This window comes from Eleutherodactylus coqui, chromosome 5 (genome assembly GCF_035609145.1).
Source record: "Eleutherodactylus coqui strain aEleCoq1 chromosome 5, aEleCoq1.hap1, whole genome shotgun sequence".
NCBI classification, from domain to species: domain Eukaryota; kingdom Metazoa; phylum Chordata; class Amphibia; order Anura; family Eleutherodactylidae; genus Eleutherodactylus; species Eleutherodactylus coqui.
Genome location: NC_089841.1, coordinates 52,477,744 through 52,483,930, shown reverse-complemented (window position 1 = coordinate 52,483,930; position 6,187 = coordinate 52,477,744).

Sequence of the window (6,187 nt, the reverse complement as noted above, 5' to 3'; positions counted from 1 at the left end):
TTGAGGGGGTTCAAAGAAGAGCGACTAAACTAATACATGGAATGACGGGACTGGAATACCCAGAGAGGCTGTCCAAATTGGGACTATTTACTCTAGAAAAAAGAAGGTTAAGAGGCGACCAAATAACCATGTATAAGTACATGAGGGGACAACACATGGATCTCTCCCAAGATCTGTTTACACCCAGGACTACGACGGTAACAAGAGGACATCCGCTACGATTAGAGGAAAGTAGGTTTCATCACCAACACAGAAAGGGGTTCTTTACTGTAAGAGCAGTTAGACTGTGGAACTCTCTACCGGAGGAAGTGGTGATGGCAAAATCCATAGAAGAGTTTAAAAGGGGACTTGATGTCTTTCTGGAGAAGGATATTACAGGATATAAATTTTAGTTTAAGTGTCAATCCTGGTATATAGGCAGGTAGGAACTATTAGGGGTTGATCCAGGGAACAGTCTGATTGCCATTAGGGAGTCGGGAAGGAATTTTTTCCCCAAAAGGGCTAATTGACTTCTGGCCTTGGGGTTTTTTGCCTTCCTCTGGATCAACACAGTAGGATAGACAGGCTGGACTAGATGGACAATGTCTTCATTCGGCCTTACATACTATGTTACTATGTTACTATGTATATCAAGAAGATTTATGGACGCAATCCCTTCCCTTTCACTGGCTTTTCAAACTCCGCACCAGAATGCAGGAATTAAAAAAAAAAACGCAAGAAGATAGCTGCGGCCCCATCTTTCCCGCACGTAGTATTCAAGTCCTATCTTTTCTCGCCTGTATAATTAATGGGCGAGCATCCTGATAGTAAAAACGTAACCACTGAAACCCATTGAAATCACTGTTTTTCTATTTTGTCCTGTTATACGGCCATAATTATCAGGGCCGCATAATGGGACAAAACTTTGTTCGTCTGACCTCAATCAAAACAATAGTGCCATATACACATAGGAACACACATAGGTGACTTTTTGTGCTCTAGCCCCAACACTTGTTTTGCACCACAAAAAATATGGAGAATCTAGAAAAAACAGAAAAGGAAGGAAAAAAAAGAACATCAAAAAAGTCTATGAGAACACCATGTAAAACACTGTGTGAATGTAGCCTTACAGTGATACATTAGTAGATGCTTTCCAGATGTTAGGGAGTGATCTGATGAGAAAACATACTGCAGGACATATAGTGGAACAGAAAAACCTGCACTGTATAAATGGGAGTTTCATAAACAGTGCCACCCCGAGCTTTAGCATATCGACTAGAGATGAGCGAGCATACTCGATAAGGCAAACTACTCGAGCGAGTAGTGCATTATTCAAGTACCTGCCCGCTCGTCTCTAAAGATTCGGCTGCTGGCGCGGGTGACAGGTGAGTTGTGGCGGTGAGCAGGGGTGAGCAGGGGGGGGGGGGGAGAAAGGGAGAAAGGGGTCTCCCCTCCGTTCCTCCCTGCTCTTCTCCACCGCTCCCCGCCCCCTGCCGGCACCCGAATCTTTAGAGACGAGCTGGCAGGTACTCGAATAAGACACTACTCGATCGAGTAGTTTGTCTTATCGAGTATGCTCGCTCATTTCTAGTATCTACCCATTGGTATACCCACATAGCAAAACTCAAACTACTTACATACAGCATCGTACAACACGAACACAGCAAGCGATAACCCACATATTTTAGACTTCTCTGTAAGTCATATTCAGCACTGATACAGTATAGATACAGTACTCATTTGCCTCTGTGACATCTGGAATGCTTAGATGGGGTGAAGTGGTACCCGTGGGTGGTGGGAGAATTTGCTAGGGATGCTGTAAAGTGTTTTTTAGGGAACAAAAGGAAAATTGTATCTGCATCTAGCAGCCATGCCAAAGCAATAGGTATGTCTGCTAGAAGTACTGCCCCTGAGGTTGCCTGCCAGAGAAACATTGAGGAGTCTCACCATTGCAGATGCAGGGAGTCCTTCTGCTGTGATCAGCGTGTAAGATCAGGTGACTGTATAAGATTAGTGCCAGGTATGGTGTGGTTTCAATGTGATTATTGTGAAGGGGATGATGAAGCTCTGGATGTGATCACTACCGTCGGGAGATTGGTGAAGATCTGGATGTAATCACTACGGTGGGGAAATTAGTGAAGCTCTGGATGTGATCACTATGGTGGGGAGATTGGTGAAGCTCTGGATGTAATCCTTACAGTGGGGAGATTGGTGAAGCTCTAGATGTGATCACTATGGTGGGGAGATTGGTGAAGCTCTGGATGTGATCACTATGGTGGGGAGATTGGTGAAGATCTGGATGTAATCACTACGGTGGGGAGATTGGTGAAGCTCTGGATGTAATCACTACGGTGGGGAGATTAGTGAAGCTCTGGATGTGATCACTATGGTGGGGAGATTGGTGAAGCTCTGGATGTAATCCCTACAGTGGGGAGATTGGTGAAGCTCTAGATGTGATCACTATGGTGGGGAGATTGGTGAAGCTCTGGATGTGATCACTATGGTGGGGAGATTGGTGAAGATCTGGATGTAATCACTACGGTGGGGAGATTGGTGAAGCTCTGGATGTAATCACTACGGTGGGAAGATTGGTGAAGCTCTGGATGTGATTGCTGTTAGGTGTGATTGGTGAAGTTGTTAGTGTGATAACATTTACTGGTGTGGTAGTCTGATTACTGGGCTTTTCCAATTAATAACTACACTAGTGGCAGGATAAATTCTATATAAAATATAACAATACTTACCTCTCCACCGTCACACTGCTCCCCCAACCGCCACTCTGGTCAGTCTGCAGTGGTCACGTGGTTGTTTAGGGGATCACTGCAGACTATACATCAGAAGCCCACATGACTGGGCTATGGGATATCACCAGGCCAGAAGACCCAGTGACATCATAGGTTGGATGCTGCGGCGTCTGATTGCTAAAACTGTGTTCATAATATTATATAGTTTTAGCTTCAATAGTTTTTATTGAAAATTTCCACAAAATGATACTGCTGTACAACATTCTTATTTCCCCATGCAGGGGGCCGATTATCACTTACTTGAAGTACTATAAATATTACAATAGCAGCATATTCGTAAAAATACAATACTGAGAAGGCATAACAAAAGGAGTATAACAAGGGATCGTCAAGGATCCATATCAATTCTCTAATGTTTGTATACTTAAAGGGGTTGTCCCGCGGCAGCAAGTGGGTCTATACACTTCTGTATGGCCATATTAATGCACTTTGTAATGTACATTGTGCATTAATTATGAGCCATACAGAAGTTATCAAAAGTTATTCACTTACCTGTTCCGTTGCTGGCGTCCTCGTCTCCATGGTTGCCGTCTAATTTTCGCCGTCTAATGGCCAAATTAGACGTGCTTGCGCAGTCCGGGTCTTCTGCTTTTCTGAATGGGGCTCCGTGTAGCTCCGTGTAGCTCCGCCCCGTCACGTGCCGATTCCAGCCAATCAGGAGGCTGGAATCGGCAATGGACCGCACAGAAGCCCTGCGGTCCACCGAGGGAGAAGATGCCGGCGGCCATCTTCACCGGGTAAGTAAGAAGTCACCGGAGCGCGGGGATTCAGGTAAGCGCTGTCCGGTGTTCTTTTTTAACCCCTGCATCGGGGTTGTCTCGCGACGAACGGGGGGGGGGGTTGAAAAAAAAAAACCCGTTTCGGCGCGGGACAACCCCTTTAATGTTGAGAGTTCGTTTCTGGTGGGGTGGCTAGGTAGAAGATAAGCTATAACATAGTCATGGGACCTCTAAATGGTCAATCCAGGGCTGCCATGTATTTAGGAAATTGGGTAGGGAGTCCGTTGTGATAGCATGGATCCTTTAGTAGAGCATAATTGTAGAAATTCTATTGGTCACCTCAGAAAAAGAGAGGTTCATGGTTTTCCATTTTGAAGCGATATGGATCCTTGCGGCTATAAAAATGACCTAAATAAGCCTCTGAATTTAAGCTTCGGTGGCTGGTCTCCCAAAAGGAAAACTGTGGGAGATTTAGATATTGGGCCCACAAACAGTTGATTTATCAAATTATGGACTTGGTTCCACAGCTTTACAACCTCCGGGCAAGACACTTTTGAAAACAAAGCTGGGAGGAAGCTGGGTACGCATGGTGGATTCTCAGTGGAACTAAGTATGTTCTATGAAGAATTTTAACCAAAGTTTCCATAAGAGAAACCTGGTGTCTACCTCTAGAAATCGTGGAACAGCAGTGTTGCCACCTTTCCAAAGTCAACTCCACCCCCAGGTCCTTCTCCCATCTTTTCATAAACGGAATCTTTTTCCCAGCTACAGGTTGGTTCAGCATGCTATAAATATATAAGAGAGAGTTCCTCTCTGAGAGGGGTCGTTAGCACAAAGGTTTTCAAACGGGGTGAGATTGGGGAGAACAGGGAGCAGAGGTAGGGATTGGACAAAATGGAACACCTGGAGGATCCAAAGGTATTCCTGTGTGGGTGGCTTGAATGTGACCATAAATTGCTGTTTGGTAATACATTTTGATTTATAGTAGAAATGGCGTAATGTAGTTATGCAATTGGATCTCCACCAAACGAAGCAGGCTAGGTCCAGACTTGTTGGGAATTGTAGGTTAGAGATTATTGGTAGCATCGGTGAGGCCTAAGAGGATAGGTTATATTTAAATTTGGTACTTCTCCACAGCAAAAGGGAATAATAAGAGATGGGGCTCATTTGCAGCAATCCTGAGGGAGAAGGGTTTGCGGACCAAGTTAAGGATTGTATCAGGTGCGGATTTATGCATCTTTTTTCAACACCCACCCAGAGCGGGCTATTTGTGCTACCCAAACATATAGCCCAATCGTGCAGATTTGTAATACTTAACTAGGTTGGGCACCGAGAGGTCACCTAGTCATCAGTGGTAGTACATTATAGTATGTTTGATCCTCGAAAATTTGTTGGCCTATATGAACTGAAGTACGGTACATTGGAAACTACGGAGGGTGGGCAGAGGGGTAGGTATCGGTAGGCATCTAAAGAGATAGAATATTCTTGCAAAGTGACCATTTTAATTGCGTTAATCCTACCCACCCGTGACAAGTAAGGCTTATCTCATTTCAGCAGGTCCAATGTAAGTTTCTTAAGTAGGGGGAGATAATTCCATTTATACAGAGAATGTATTGAAGTAGTCATATTAACACCCAGGTATGTAATATAATGCTGTTTTTGTTGAAATTGGAAGTTGAGGTCGACCAGTTTTTTAACACATTATGGGGTATTGATATAAGATACTTCTGATTTATCTATATTTACTCGGAGGCCTGAGAGAGCTCCACAGGTGTCTAGAATAGACATTATGTTCGGCATAGTCGTTAAGGATTGGGATAAGGTTAGCAGGAGGTCATTTGCAAATAGGCCTAATTTATATTCATAAGCATCGAACGTCACTCCCTTAACATAAGGGTTATTGCGAATGGCCTCTGCCAATGCCTCCATAGCTAAAGCAAATAGAGTCGGGGACAGGGGGCATCCTTGTCTGGTTCCTCTGTTAGTTTGTATAGGAGTAACTCTTGTGGAGGGTAGTTTAAGAAGTGTGGAAAGTGTGGAGTAGATGGCCAAGCGGGCAGAGAGGAAGGGCCCTTGGATTCCAATGAGCTTTAGAACCCAAAATAAATAATTTCATGGTCATGTATCAAAGGCCTTTTCTAAGTCTAACGCTAATAAGGTCATCTGGGCTTTTGCATTAGAGACATGATCCATGATATTTAATACTTTATAGATATTATCTGGGGATTGTCTGCCAGGTATAAACTTCATCTGATCCCTATGGACTAGGGTCGGGAGAAGGAGGTTCAGTCGTGCAGCTAGAATGGCCGTAAACATCTTGTAATCCAGGTTAAGCAAGGAAATAGGCCTATAATTTTGGGGGGACAGGTGGTCTTTATTTTCTTTAGGGATTACTGTGGGTTGGGAAAATGTTATTAATTTTAGCCCTGTTTCTGAGACTAGCTGTTGGCGGCCGATCTGGTATGTTAGCATATTTATAATAGGTCTCGCCCGTCCACTGAAGAGCTCGTTCCACCTGCTGTGAGAGGAGTGTATTGATTTGTAGTTTAACATCCGTGATTGCCTTTGTCATAGCTAAGGAGGGATTTTGCTGATTAAGGGTGGCTTCACACGAGCGTGTTTTTGTGTGTGCATACGCACGAACAAAAACACGCTTTTATTAGAACTAATGCATTCCTTATGGTG